General features: G+C 41.5%; 1 non-coding gene across 1 annotated transcript; it reads left to right on the top strand.

The window, feature by feature from the left end:
• The first annotated feature begins 4782 nt into the window (after positions 1–4782).
• On the top strand, positions 4783–4889 carry LOC115517313. The gene has a single exon (XR_003969777.1). It is a non-coding gene; the product is annotated as a U6 spliceosomal RNA (small nuclear RNA).
• Positions 4890–15753: the final 10864 nt, after the last annotated feature.

Below are 15753 nucleotides of genomic sequence, written 5' to 3'. Positions count from 1 at the left end.
TCACGGATAATCTCAATATGTTATTTATGCTCATCATTACTTTGAAATCATGGTAGTTACTAGACCTGCCACTAGACCTCTTTATTTAATGACAGTGAAAAGGTGTATTTACTATTGTATCACTAATTTAAAACATAATTTGATAGTGGGATTCGAATATAATTATTTTGTTAGAGTTCTATATATCTTCTGTCATGCATTTATAAGCATTATTCCAAGAAGGGGTAATCCATAGTCTTCATCTGACAGCGAGGTCCACTACTCAAAAATTGTTAAGAACCCCTCCTGCAGAGAGTACTCGGTAGGATCATATTAATTATATTAGCTCGGTTATCTTTTATCTGGCTCCAAATGTGTGAGGACAATAGCCTCAGTCCCCACGAGAATGTATTATTGTAGAAGATGATTCATTAATTCAACAAAGAGTGTCTCCCGCGTGCCAGGTATTGTGTGGTGTTGGAGCCACGGCAACAAGCAAGACAGACAACCCCTATCTCAGAGAGTTTAATCAACTAACATGAAAGGCAGTCATGGAACAAGGACAATTATGATTGCATTACCAGGTTAACAATACAGAACAGCAGGATGCTCTGGGTGCCCCCGGAGAGGCACCCAGTGTAGGGGCCAGAGCAGACCTCTGTGAAAAGTACTCTTTTCAGCTGAGCCTGAAGAACGAGTAGAGGTGGGTTGGAAGAAGAGGGGTGGAGACTGAAGTTAGAGCAAGTGTGAAGATTTGGAGGTGTGGCACGCTTAACTTGTAAGAACTGAAATTGTGCGCACCTCGTAAGCCACGTGAAGTTTAGATTTTTCCCTAAAGGCAGTAGGAAGCTTTGAAGGGGTTTTAAGCAGGGGCTGATGTGATCAGATTGCCTTTCAAAAATACTGCTTGGAAAACGCCAGTGAAGGCTCTGATGGTACTAGGGTGAAAATGAAGGCAGCCTCCTGTGAAGCGTGTGGTGGGAGAAAGCAGAATCAAGCAAGACTCTTCTGGTTATCCTTATATTTGACTTCTTTTTGGCCCTGTGGGAACGACTGGGTCTTGAATTTTAATTTGTCACTCTATCCTAAGCCACATTAAAATCTTGGAAGCCTTTTAGACTTAAGATGTTCAGAGTAGCTGCAGTTCTCTCTGAAGTCAGTTGCAGATGCCTCTGTGTGAACCTGAAACCTCACACAAATCTTGGGAAAATATTTCTCGATAATGTAGAGCCACGGAGAAAGTGGATGTTGTTTGGTAAGTTCTTAGCGTACATTTGTTACTTGCTACAGCACCGATGGCCTTTAGACTTCTATATTAAGAGGAAAGTAAACTTATCATTAATAATGTAGGTGGTTATATTGCCAATTAAATGAAAGATCTCTGGCTGCTTCTTCAGAAGAAACTCATAATGGGCTCAAGGTTTGTTTGTTACTAGGTAAAAACAAGTCCATTTTGGTTGATGGCTAACTCAGGACCATGCACAGTTAGGCAACTCATAAAAGTGTTCGTCTGGAAATGAGTCTCTGGGATAATCAGATTTTATTTCTAGTGTCTAATTGATGCCCAGAGCTTTGGGGTTTAATTATGTCTGCTGAAAAAATACAATTCAATTTCTCTTCCTCCCTTTTATACATAACTGCAAGCTTTATTTTAATTCATAAATATGCAAGGTGTTGCAGATATTTTCTGACACAGTACCTGGTATTATTTAGATACTTAATAAACGTTGGATTCTTCTTGTAATGGAATGAATACATATCAAATAAGAAACTTAGGTAAGAGTTTCTGGCTCTTCTGTTTATGGTCTGGCAGTTGAATTTGAATATTTTGTGGTTACTCCAGAGAAATAAATAATTTAAGTGGGAAATTGTTTTAATAAGAGGGGACTCCTGTTTTGCAGTCATCTAGGCAGGCTGGCTTGAATGTAATGTTGGGTGTTTGTTCTAGTAGGGAGTGCGGTAGGCGGGTATTTTATGGGGCCTGTGGCAGGAAGAGCTGAGTATGTGTGATGGACTATGAATTACACCCTTTCCCTTCTGTATGGTATCTACCCAGCTTCCAGGAGGGCCCAGATAGCTTCTTTACCTCATCTTCGATCACCAGCTGGTGTGTCTGTCTTTTTTCACTTAGCATTATGTTTTCAAGGTTCATCCATGTTGTAGCATGTGTCAGTATTTCAATCCTTTTTATGGCTGGTAACACTCCAGCATACGGATACGCCACATTTTGTTTATCCGTTCATCCTCTGATGGACACTTGGATTGTTTCCACCTTGTGGCTATTGTGAATAAGGCTGTTACGAACATTCGTGGACAAATATTTGTTTGAGGACTAATTCTTTTGGGCATATACCCAAGAGGGGAATTGCTGACTCATATGATAATTTTATGTTTAAGTTTTTGAGGAACTACCAAATCGTTTTCCACAGTGGCTGCAAATGTTACATTTCCCCCAGCAACGGACGAGGGTGCTGATTTCTCCACCTTCTCACCAATGCTTGCGATTCTCCATTTTTTTTTTTTTCATTATGGCCTTCCTAGTGGCTGTTGAGGTGGTGTCCCCTGTGGTTTTGGTTGACATTTCCCTAATGGCTAATGATATTCAGCATCTTTTCATGTGCTTGTTGGTCATTTGTATACACGCTGTAATATGGATGAACCTTGAAAACGTTACGCTAAAAGAAACCAGATGTAAAAGGTCATATAGGATTCCATTTACATGAAATATCCAGAATAGGTAAATCCATAGACACAGAAGGGAGATTAGTGGTTACTAGGGCTTAGCAGGAGGGAAGAATGGAGAGTGACTGTTTAATGGGTACGGGGTTTCCTTTGGGGTGATAAAAACATTTTGGAATGAGATAGAGGTGATGGTTATAAAACGCCGTGAATGTGCTGAATGCCACTGAAACGTAGGCTTTAAAATGGTCAATTTTAGGTTACGTGAATTTTACCTCGATAAATAAGAAAACAAAAACATCTGGTTAGAAGTTGAGTCTGCCTGTCCAGTTCCAGCAGTATGAGACAGAGAAATTCTGCATAAAGTAAAACAAAAATTTTAAATATGTACCTGAGCTTGAAAAGAAAGCCATTGTTGCCACCGGCAGCAGCTTGAATCCCAAACAGTAGCCTCCTGAGCTAGAGCTGTGGTACCCCAGGGGAAGCGTGGGCCACATATAGAAGCTGAGATGAGGGGTAGAATCTAACACCAACGTGGGGCCAATTGACAAGCCTTGGGCTGGTGTAGGGAAGCAGCAGGGACTAAAACCTTTGCATAAGGAGGCGTTCTGGAAAAAATGCCTCTTTGGTGAAAGGGGATCTAGAAAAATCCCCCACATGAGCCAGGGGAACAGCAAGGGAATATCACTTTTCCTGATGCTCTGAGTCAAGGGAGAAAAATGACACTGAAGCCCAAGGACTGCCTTCATCATGCAAGAACCTATAACTGAGAAATTACTATACAGCCAGGTGGTAGGTTCCAGCCCCTGGTGAAGCCCCTGGCATCCTTGGCACAAGCAAACAAGAAACTACTCATCTATAGTGACACTTCTGCAGTGCAGGGTGGACAAGATACCCAGGGAAAAACAAGCCCCGGTGACAAATGACAGTTTGCACAAGGAAAGAGTCCAGCATGAGGGAAAGGAAATAAGCATCACGGACAGGAGGATTAGAATCTCAAGAACCCGGCAAAATAGAGGTATGTCTTAAGATGGTTAAACAATGAGGACTTTGAGATTGGCTCTACTGCCTTAATAAAAAGTTTCCCCGTATAGTTGAACACCTGCTCCCAGGGAGCATGTGCAAAGTTTGCTTGTGAGATTTAGAAGGAGCAAAGGTAGGGACTGAGATTGTTCACCGGCTGACTGTCCTATAGTGGTTTGGAGAGACCTTTAGGTTTTTTCCGAAGGATCAAGAGCTCAGGGAAACTTTCTTTCCAAGTAATCCATTTAAGATGGAAGAAAAGCTCTTCCTTTGAGTATTAACTGTGGTGCTCAGGTGCTCTTAACCAAAGATTTGCCTTCATTTCTCTCGAGGGTGCAGCTTGGTATTTGCCCATTATTATGAGGAGTGACACGTTATGAACTGGTAAGTGGAACTTTTGGGAACAAACCTTGAAGCTGCCTTGAAAACCACTTTAGTACTCATTCAGCTCCCCATGTCTAATCGACATCTGTTGGCCGAGCCTTGGCACTAGGGAAGTGGGAGCTTCATGTTGACCAAGCAGAATCATGCCAGCAAGTTTAGATGACTCGTTGGTAAAAATGAGACTTCAGGGTTACCTGGTCACTGGCTAGTCTTCTCTTTGCCTCACTCTATGCTCAAGCCATAGCTTTTGATCAGTGGAAGCCCCACATTTGTATGTAGAGGAGAAGGGTGTGTGGGGACCTTGTCATGAAGCTAAAGTGGGCTATCACTTTCCATGAACTTGAGAACAGGGGACTACAGGCAGGACTGATGGACACTAGGTAACTAATGCCTCACATCTATCTTGAGATGGGAAATTTTACATTCAGTGGATCTGGCAAGCAACACACATACAAACTTGACTTTGCCCCGGAAGCCTGATGAGACTGCACTTCAGAAACAGTAATCTTTCTATTAAAAATTAAGTATCGGGGTGCCTGGGTGGCTCAGTTGGCGGAGTTGGTGTCCAACTCTTGATCTTGGCTCAGGTCATGATCTCACAGTCGTGACATCAAGCCCTGCATTGGGCTCCGTGCTGGGCATGGAGCCCGCTTAAGATTCTCTCTCTTCCTCTCTCTCTGCCCTTCCCCATCCTCTCTCTTAAAAAAAATGAAGTATGTGCTTGCTTCGGCAGCACATATACTAAAATTGGAACGATACAGAGAAGATTAGCATGGCCCCTGCGTAAGGATGACACGCAAATTCGTGAAGCGTTCCATATTTTTAGACCACTTTCTCACACCATTCACAAAAATAAACTCAAAATGGATAAAGGACCTGAATGTGAGACAGGAAACCATCAAAACCCTAGAGGAGAAAGCAGAAAAAGACCTCTCTGACCTCAGCCGCAGCAATTTCTTACTTGACACATCCCCAAAGGCAAGGGAATTAAAAGCAAAAATGAACTACTGGGACCTTATGAAGTTAAAAAGCTTCTGCACAGCAAAGGAAACAACCAACAAAACTAAAAGGCAACCAACGGAATGGGAAAAGATATTTGCAAATGACATATCGGACAAAGGGCTAGTATCCAAAATCTATAAAGAGCTCACCAAACTCCACACCCGAAAAACAAATAACCCAGTGAAGAAATGGGCAGAAAACACGAATAGACACTTCTCTAAAGAAGACATCCGGATGGCCAACAGGCACATGAAAAGATGTTCAGCGTCGCTCCTTATCAGGGAAATACAAATCAAAACCACACTCACGTATCACCTCATGCCAGTCAGAGTGGCTAAAATGAACAAATCAGGAGACCATAGATGCTGGCGAGGATGTGGAGAAATGGGAACCCTCTTGCACTGTTGGTGGGAATGCAAATTGGTGCAGCCGCTCTGGAAAACAGTGTGGAGGTTCCTCAAAAAATTAAAAATAGATCTACCCTATGACCCGGAAATAGCACTGCCAGGAATTTACTCAAGAGATACAGGAGTACTGATGCATAGGGGCACTTGTACCCCAATGTTCATAGCAGCACTCTCAACAATAGCCAAATGATGGAAAGAGCCTAAATGTCCATCAACTGATGAATGGATAAAGAAATTGTGGTTTATATACACAATGGAGTACTACGTGGCAATGAGAAAGAATGAAATATGGCCCTTTGTAGCAACATGGATGGAACTGGAGAGTGTGATGCTAAGTGAAATAAGCCATACAGAGAAAGACAGATACCATATGGTTTCACTCTTATGTGGATCCTGAGAAACTTAACAGAAACCCATGGGGGAGGGGAAGGAAAAAAAAAGAGGTTAGAGTGGAAGAGAGCCAAAGCATAAGAGATTCTTAAAAACTGAGAACAAACTGAGGGTTGATGGAGGGTGGGAGGGAGGGGAGGGTGGGTGATGAGTATTGAGGAGGGCACCTTTTGGGATGAGCACTGGGTGTTGTATGGAAACCAATTTGACAATAAACTTCATATATTGAAAAAAAATGAAGTATGAAGACCACACTATTTCCTTTTTCACCAGTGGATTGAAAATCAGATAATACAAATGTGAAGAGAGAAGTATAGGAGTGAGTTGGGAGAATTTCAGGTGCCCTGATCATGGACTTGATGCCGTGGAATGATAGAATCATAGATCAGAAACCTCCACACTCAACAGAACTTTCAAGGGAGTTTCATGCAAAGCCCAGTGACTTTTTTTGTTCCCTCTCAATCAGATGTAGAGGAAGGGCATGACAAGTTGTTTTCTCCCTCATGAGCAGTTGTATATCATGCTTCTCTTTTTGGGAAAAAAAAAAAAAAAGCAAACGTGGAGGGGTGCTTTCTTCATTTATGCGTCATGTATTTCCATATGGATGAAGTTCATAGCAGCCTTCTCCTCACTAGAGTTGGTAGCCATACAGTTTATAGTTCTTCAGTATGGTTAGCATTTCTAAGTGATCCCAGGAAGATGTGCAGATGATTACAAGACATTCTCTTTGCATCCTCCTGGTAGGTATTTAGTATTGTTCCTCAGCTTGCAGTTAACTAAAGACATTCTTAATGTTACGTGAAAGTAGAGATTAGGGTATTTGGGCTCTTTGTACCCTTCTCTCCAAATCTCAGTGCAGAGGCTTCAGGATTAATTGCTTCTCAGATGCACGATTGCTACTCACTTAGCCCTATGCAAAGAAGGACGTCATTCTATTCATCGGAATCTTGCTGTTCTGTAATTATGTGAAGAGCAAATGATTATGGATAGAGCTTCTCTGTGATTGTTAAAACAGGTAAATTTAGCATCGTTAGAGAATAGTGTGTAGCTGGAAAAACTTAAGACTTTTACAAAATCATGCAGACAATATTTAAAACAGTAAGTTTTATTTTATTATTCTTAAAGGTGTTATGTAAGTTGGAAAAAAGCTTTGCTGTTCTTGGGCTGCAAGAGACACTTATGGTGAAATAACAAGGAAGAAAAAGAGCTGGTCTCCATTTATTTCTTGACACTGTAGAAACCCTGTAATTGAAATGTAGTTACATATGCTTTGAACAAAGGACAGTGTTCTGACATTGCATTTTTTATTTAGGTGGAATATACATTTTTCTTTTCATTGATTGACAAAAAATAAAGCTTCCCACCTTATTGAAAGATGTAAATGATCTTGAAAATTTCACTAGTAAGGAGACTGTATAACCCTTTCAAAATCAAATGTGAACTAAGTGGAACTAGGTATGAAGTACATCTTACACAATGCTTTATGGAATGAGTATATCTTATAAATCCAGGTAGCCTGAGCCCTTCAATTAGAATTAGTTTAAATCATTGGAGACGGCGTCTGCCTTGGACTTGGTCAGCTTGCCTTTCTTTCTTGTGCCTTACTTCTGTTCGTTTTAAGAGTTTGTTTTAACTTACAAAATAAATAAAGTTGGTGTGGTGTAGGGGAGGCCTACCTATGTGGTGGTGGAACTAGACTGGGATCTTAGTTTGAATTCTCCATAAAAGCAGACCCTGAGTCTGGATTGGTGTGCAAGGAGTTGGTGTGTGAGGATTGGTGTGGAAGGATGGCAAGGGGGTGAGGAAGTGAGACAGGGTGGCTGGAGAGCCAGCAAAGGGGGCGTGCATGAGGAGATTATTACTGTGGCTCCTTGCTCTTAGGGGATCCTTGAGAAGCTGTGTGGAACACACCTCAGGGGGGAGGAAATCTGGGGAGTTTACCCAATGTGGGAGGCACAATAGTGCTCCTTCCCAAGATGTCTACATCCTAAGACCCAGAACCTGTAAATATGTTACCTTTACAAAGGGTACTTTGCAAATGTGATTGAATTAAGGACCCAGAGATGGGGAGATTATCACAAGGGTCCTTATAAGAGAGAAGTAGGAGGGTCAGAGTCAGAGAAGAAAATATGACAAAGGAAGCAGAGTTTAGAGAGAGTGAGATTCAAGTGTCGTACGGGTGGCTTTGAAGATGGAGGAAGGGGCCATGAGCTAAGGACTGCAGACAGCCTCTAGAGGCTGGAAAAGGCAAGGAAACATGTTCTCCCTTAAGGCTTCCAGAAGGAACCAGTCCTGCTGACACATTGACTTTAGCCATGAGACTGACTTTGGATTTCTGACTTCCAGAAGTATAAGATAACAAATTTATGTTGTTTTAAGCCATTGAATTTGTGATAGCTGCAATTGGGAGCTAATATACTCACCAACTCATGGCCCTCATTGATTAAAGATGGCTTCTAGAACAGTATTTCCTCAGTGCTTCTGGCTAGCCCCATGTGGGCTCCTATGACTGGAAGATACCCTCAGGCAAAGAGACCCTTAGGCCTGCATGGGAAGGAAGTGGTCTGTGGGGCACCAATGGGCTTGGCTTTACTTGGACAAAAGACTTGATCGATAGAATGTGAGAAGTGTCCTCATAAACACTTGAAACTAGCTGTTTTAGGTTGTTTCGTATGAACAGTCCAGGTTTCTGAGCTCTTCTGACTATTCCTTCATCTCTTCCTCTGGCCTTCTCTTGGCCTTTAAATACTGCAATTTCTTGGTGTTGTGACCTTGGTCTTGTGCAGTCTTACTCAGTGATGGTTAATTTTATGGGTCAACCTGACCAGGCCATGAGCTGCCCACACATCTGGCCAAACATTATTCTGGTGTATCAGTGAGGGTGTTTCTGGATGAGATTAACATTTGAATCAATGGACTGAGTAAAGCAGATCACCCTCCCCAGTGAGGGTGGCCTCATCCAATCAGCTGAAGGCCTGAATAGAGCAAAAAGGCTGACCTTTGAGCAAGGGAGAATTCTTCCTGCCTGACTGATGTCCCCTTCAGGCTGGGACATAGGTTTTTCCTGCCTTCAGACTCATATGGAAATACCAGCTCTTTCTGAATCTTGAGCCTCTAGCTCTTGAACTAGAACTACATCATCAGGTCTCCAAGATCTCTAGCTTGCTGACTCACCATGCTGATCTGATCTTGGGACTTATCAGCCTCCATCACCACACAAGCCAGTTGCTTAATTTTTTATGATAAACTCACTCTTCTCTCTATATCTATATCTATATCTATATCTATATCTATATCTATATCTATATCTATATCTATATCTGTATATATATATGTATCTCTATCTATCTATCTATCTATCTATCTATTTCTCTGGAGAACCATGTCTAATATACAGTTTATACTCCAGGGTGATCTTAGATCTTATTCACTCTTTGGACTTCTGCTTTCATGAACATTCTGGTGAACCCCAAACCTGGTCATCAGCTTGGGTTTCTCCATATCCAAAATCTTAACTGCCAACAGAAACATCCCCAGGGATATTGTGCAGATACTTTAAACTCCACATAGTCAGAGTAAAATCATTATCATGACCCCAGGAATCTGTTCCTGTTTTCTATATTCTTCTTTTTTCATGGTGCTACCATGTACTCTTATCTCATACTCAGTATCTTCAGCATTGCTCATTCTGGGTTTTAACTTTCATCTCAGGATTTCTGCCACCAGGGCTGTTGTTCTCCAATGCAGAGCAACTCTGTACACAGGACTGAGTTGGGAAAATTCTCAGGCTAAGATAGACCTAAGATGGAACTAAGATAGATCTAATTTATTCTCATACAAAGACACACACACACACACACACACACACACACACACACAAATAGTGGGGGAGAGAAGACATATATACAGAGAGCAACAGTCATATAGACCAACAGACTCAGAGAAGGAGAAAAAAGGGGAAGAAAGAGACAAACCAGAGTGAGAGGCAGAGTTGGAAGGAGACACACATTGAGGCAGAGAGAGGAGGACATTTGTCAGAGAGAGGAGACAAGGAGAAGCAAATAGAGAAAGAGCAAGCCAGAATAACAGATAGGTGAGCTGATACACGTCCCACCCCAATCTGGGTATGCCATTATCTCCAGAAGTTGAAATAGCCCTATCGTATCCTCTGACATGGCCACACCCCTTCCCAAAGCAACCCACTGGCATACTGAATAGGCATATATTTTAGCCATAAGGGTCTGGGTCCAGATTCCAGCTCAGTCCATTTTTAGCTGTGTGGCTTGCGGCATTTTACTTAAGCTTCATTTTCTTCATTTGTAAAATGGGGATGATAATACCTACCTTGCAAGCTTTTAGTGAAGTGTCCAACAAATCTTAATTATTAGCTCAGACAAACCCTGGGTCTCCTCTTGCTCCCATCCCTTTCCTCTTTAGTGAAAGGGAATTTATGGGTCTATCTGGGATAAATGTAGCCACTAAAATTTTGTTATTGGAAATAAAGGAAATTGCTTTGCAGGCAGTCTGTTAAAAACCAACCATACTTACAATTGATAGGATACATAGAAATGTTATTTTATCTGCAATTTCTTCATTACTCTCTCCCTCTTCACTTTTTTTCCCACTGGATAAGCTAGGAGAGGGCAAATTGCTCTGCCTTGGATGCTACGCATGAGAGAACACTAGTGGACGGGAGGGAGAACCTGCCGTTTTTTTTCTTTAACCGAAGTACAGTTGATATGCAATGTTACGTTAGTTTCGGGCGTACAACATAGTGATTTAAGAAGTCTATACTTTCTTCTTCTTTTTTTAATTTTAGAGAGAGTAAGTAGGGGAGAGGGGCAGAGGGGGAGAGAGAGAATCTTAAGCAGGCTCCATGCTCAGCACAGAGCCTGACACAGGGCTCGATCCCATGACCCTGGGATCATGACCTGAGCGGAAATCAAGGGTTGGTCGCTCAATGGACTGAGCCACCCAGGTGCCCCTAAATAAAATTTCAAGAAAGAAAACAAACTAGAATCAGTGAGGTTAGAATGGATCTGTAGTTGTGGGCTGAGGAATTATCTGAGTGGAAGGGCCCTAACCTCTTGTGCTCATCTCTGTCAGCAATCCAGCATTAACCTCCATTTGCAAAGGTCTACAGAATTGTCTGGGGCTCTTTTAACTTAAAAGTAGTAAGAAATTGGAGGGTATTATGCTTAGTGAAATAAATCAGTCAGAGAAAGACAGATAGCATATGTTTTCACTCATGTAGAACTTGAGAAAACTTAACAGAAGACCATGGGGGAAGGGAAGAGGAAAAAATAGTTTCAAACAGAGAGGGAGGTAAACCTATTAGAGACTCTTAAATACAGAGAACAAACTGAAGATTGATGGGAAAGTGGGAGGGGGGAGGGGAAAATGGGTGATGGGTATTGAGGAGGGCACTTGTTGGGATGAGTCCTGGGTGTTATATGTAAACGGTGAATCACGGGAATCTACCCCCAAAACCAGGAGCACACTGTATGTTAGCCAACTGGACAATACATTGTATTAAAATAATAATAAAAATTAAAAAAAAATTATAAATAATTTGGAAAATTCTAAATATTGAGGGAATAAAAGAAAATCACCCATAATTCTATAACCCATTGAGGAATTCATTTAACACTTAGATGTACATTATCCCAATTATATACATAATATTTTTATCCACAAACTTGGGCTTATGTTATATATACCCTATTTTTTTCATTTGTAACGTATCAAGTATTTTTCTTTAAATAATTTAAGTTTTTGTGTAATATACCTCTCTGTAGATATAACCTAAGGTTTTGTTTTCCTGTGAGTATTTCAACCAATTATCTATGGTTGGCTATTAATGTTGTTTACATGTTCTTTTCCACTACAAATAATGTTACAGTAAATAGCATTTAACAAAAATTTTTGTGCATATCACTGATTGTTTAAGATAACTGGAAATTTGGATGAAAAAAATTAAACCTTTAAAAAACTTTTAATATAGATTGCAAATCCCTCCTCACATCTCCAAAAGGTTGTATCAGTTCATACCCCTCTCGTCAGCGTGATGTGTCTCGATTTAAAAAATTGCAGTGTTGGGGCGCCTGGGTGGCGCAGTCGGTTAAGCGTCCGACTTCAGCCAGGTCACGATCTCGTGGTCCGTGAGTTCGAGCCCCGCGTCAGGCTCTGGGCTCATGGCTCAGAGCCTGGAGCCTGTTTTCGATTCTGTGTCTCCCTCTCTCTCTGCCCCTCCCCCGTTCATGCTCTGTCTCTCTCTGTCCCAAAAATAAATAAACGTTGAAAAAAAAATTAAAAAAAAATTAAAATAAAAAAAATAAAAAATTGCAGTGTTGATTCTCCTCTTTATAAATCATCTTTTCTTCTTATTTTTTTGTCTTGACTTTGCATTCCCTTATCAATTTTTATTCCTTCAGTTTATTTATTTATTTAGGGAGAGCGTGTGCACACACGTACACAGGAAAGGTGGAGGGAGAGATAGAGAATCTTTTTTTTTTTAATGTTTATTTTGAGAGAGAGAGAGAAAGAGAGAGAGAGAGAGAGAGAGAAGATGAACGGGGAAGGGGTAGAGAGAAAGGGAGAGACAGACAATCCCAAACAGGCTCCACACTGTCAGCGCAGTGTGGGTTCTAGAGGGGCTTGAACCCACAAACCATGAGATCATGATCTGAGCCCAAATCAAAAGTTGGTTGCTCAACTGACTGACAGGCGCCCCATTCCTTCAGTTTTAAAATGTATAAATACAAAATTTATTTTGACACTGACTCTAACATTTTATTGAAAACAGTTTACAGAATCCTCATGAAAAAGAGTCATACTTATTCAAAAATTCTGAACTCACTTGAAAGCAATATATATTCACCAAAAGAAGGAAGAAATATTTATTAAGCACCTGAGTGCCCAATACTAGGTGAAAGACTCTTGCAGATGCCTGAGAAGCACAAGACATGACCCTCAGGGGTCTCATGATTTTAGGTGGAGAAATACGACCAAGCTTGCATATTTTAAAGAACAGTCTTTCTCAACCTTTTTAGACCCATGCCTCCCTGAATACTGTCTCATTATCTTCTATGTATCACCGACCCCAGTAGCCAAGAACATTTGACCAAGCTTTCTTTTTGTAGTTTGTGTCATAAAGAACCAGATCCATTGAATGTGCTCTTTCAAACTCCCTGTATGCAGACACATGTCCTGTTCTGATGTGCCTTCCCTCTCCCAGTGGAGAACTGCTGCCTTAGAGAATTATACAAAGCAGGACTCTGTGAAATTTACACTAAGAACCTGATATAGAGACAGTTTACTAGTGAGACCTGGCTTGGTAAGGCGTAAGTTAAACTGTTTCTCTTGACAGCGAACTTCCTATAGTTTAAAAGTCTGTTGGTGCACCAGACCCTGGCTTGATCTGTGCCTCCTTTTCCTCTTCTCCGAGCTGCCCTTACTCTGCCATCCACAGGTAGTCCCATGGCCCTTTTCACCCTTCCACGAGGTGCTCACTTTCCTTTTTCTACCTCGCTCTTATTTTGCTCTTTATATAATATCCAGCCCATTCCCTGATTCCAAGTGTCTTGCTTCAGAGTTGGCACTCTGCCTTGGTCCCAGTAATTGGCTTTCCTGCTCTGTGCCTTACCTCTCCATCCCTGCACTGTTACTTGTCATTCACTTCTCATAGACCTGATGGCCTGCTCCTTTCCTCATTGGAGTTAGCCAACCCCGCCCCCCCCCCCCCCCACCGACCCCATGCCTTTTACTGACCTCAGTGTAGAGCACAGTGCCTGGCCAACACAATGTGCATAATAAATATTTGCTGAATGAATAAATGAATTGGAAGCATTCTCATGCTTGAATTTAATTTTATGTTGAGACATGTTGAAATAGTCATGTTTCATTTGTCTTTCTCCCCTCCTGCCCCAGTTTTCTTATTTTTGTTTTATTACTTCTCTACACCAGGTGCTGTACTAGACATGGGGCACTTGTTATTTCTAATCTTCACAACAGTCCTGCAAGACAGGGGTTACCATCGTCATTCTACATATGAGGAAACTGAGGGTCCAGGAGGTTCATTAATTTCTCCAGAGTCACTCAGTGAATCAGTGGTTGACTTCATTTCTCCATGGAACCACTAACTCTTAGTCCCATTCCTGGGGTTCCTGCCCTTTCTTCTTTTGGCCTTCCCATGACTGATCAAATCCTGATAGTGCACCACTGTCTTTGTCTGAATCCTGCTTGAGACAGAAGGAGTGAGGAGGGAAGGATAAACCCAAGAGGTCTTGCCAAGATCTTGACATGAGGGATTGAAGCCAGGGACTGAAGGAGATAGAAGAACCCAGGGTATCTCCACATTTTAAACCTGAGAGAGCAGAAGAGTGGTGGTGTCCCCAAAATAAATGGGTAGCTAAGAAGTCTTACTCCTTGAGGTTGTTAAATCAGGTAGTGGTTGGAATTTCAGTGACTCTTAACTCCCTGGTTAACCATGAACAAGTCTCTTAGCTTCTTTGAGTCTCTGTTTCCTCATCTTTTCCCTGAGCGTAATCTTACCTGAATCTCATGTTTGATATTGGTTTGCTGATCAAATGATGCACTAGATCTGAACCTGCTCGGTAAGGGGTCGGGCCGTGTGCGCGTGTCAGCTGGCATCATTACTGTCAGATATGTTATTACTAGAGTCAGACAGTAAATGGAGACACCGACTTCTTGGGTAAAAGCGTGTCTGTATCAGGGGTCAGCAAACTGACCAGTCTAGCCTGTTACCCTATTAGCATTTTTTATCACCTTTTTAAAAAATGATTTTTGTATCACCTATGAGCAAAGAAAGTCTTTTACATTTTATTTTATTTTATTTTTATTTTTTATTTTTTTAAAATTTTTAAATTTATTTTTGAGACAGAGAGAGACAGAGCATGAGTAGGGAGGGGCAGAGAGAGAGGGAGACACAGAATCTGAAGCAGGCTCCAGGCTCTGAGCTGTCAGCACAGAGCCTGACGCGGGGCTCGAACTCACAGACTATGAGATCATGACCTGAGCTGAAGTCGGAGGCTTAACTGACTGAGCCACCCAGGTGCCCCTTTTACATTTTAATATGGTTGAAAAAAATCAAAAGAAAGATATTTGTGACCTATGAAAATTACATGAAATTCAAAGGTCAGTGTCCACAAATAACATTTATTGGAATATAGCCAAACTCATTTATTTATGTACCATCTATGACTGCTTTTACATGGCCACAGCAGAGTTGAGTAGTTGCAGCCGAGATTGTATGGCCTGCAAAGCCTAAAATATTTACTGTTTGGTTCTTTACAAGAAAACTTTGCCAATCCCTTGTCTATACTTTTTGGCAGCCGTTTCTAGGCCTGCCACTCTGTGTCTTTCCTTCCTATCTGTTGAAGCTCCTGGAGAGGAAAGGAAATGTAGGGAAATCTTGAAAGGTTTTGTTTATTCATCTGTTTACTAATTTCTTTGATAATATTTGTCTTCTTTTCTCCTTTGATGATTTTAAAAAAGAATTTTTATTCAGAGCTGAAATATTATTATAACTTTAAAAGGCAGTAAGGATGGGGGACCCTGGGTGGCTCAGTGGGTTGAGCATCTGACTCTTGATTTTGGCTCAGGTCATGATCTCACTGTGGTGGCTCTGAGGCCCTCCAGACTCTGTGCTGAGCAGAGCCTGCTTGGGATTCTCTCTCTGCCCCTCCCCTGCTTGCACTTGCGTGTGTGCTATCTCTCTCTCAAAGTAAACAATAAAATAAAGTTTAAAAATAGGCAGTTAAGGGTGAAGAACCCCATTGCTAACTTCAGACTATCCTTAACATGGCCATTCTAACACATGCCTTCATTTTGAGTGATGCCTCCTTCTCTTCTCAGCATGTGTACTTCC

Source organism: Lynx canadensis, chromosome B3, assembly GCF_007474595.2.
Source record: "Lynx canadensis isolate LIC74 chromosome B3, mLynCan4.pri.v2, whole genome shotgun sequence".
Taxonomy (NCBI): Eukaryota; Metazoa; Chordata; class Mammalia; order Carnivora; family Felidae; genus Lynx; species Lynx canadensis.
Note: the sequence above shows the minus strand (reverse complement) of the source record. Positions and strands in the feature narration are given on the sequence as shown.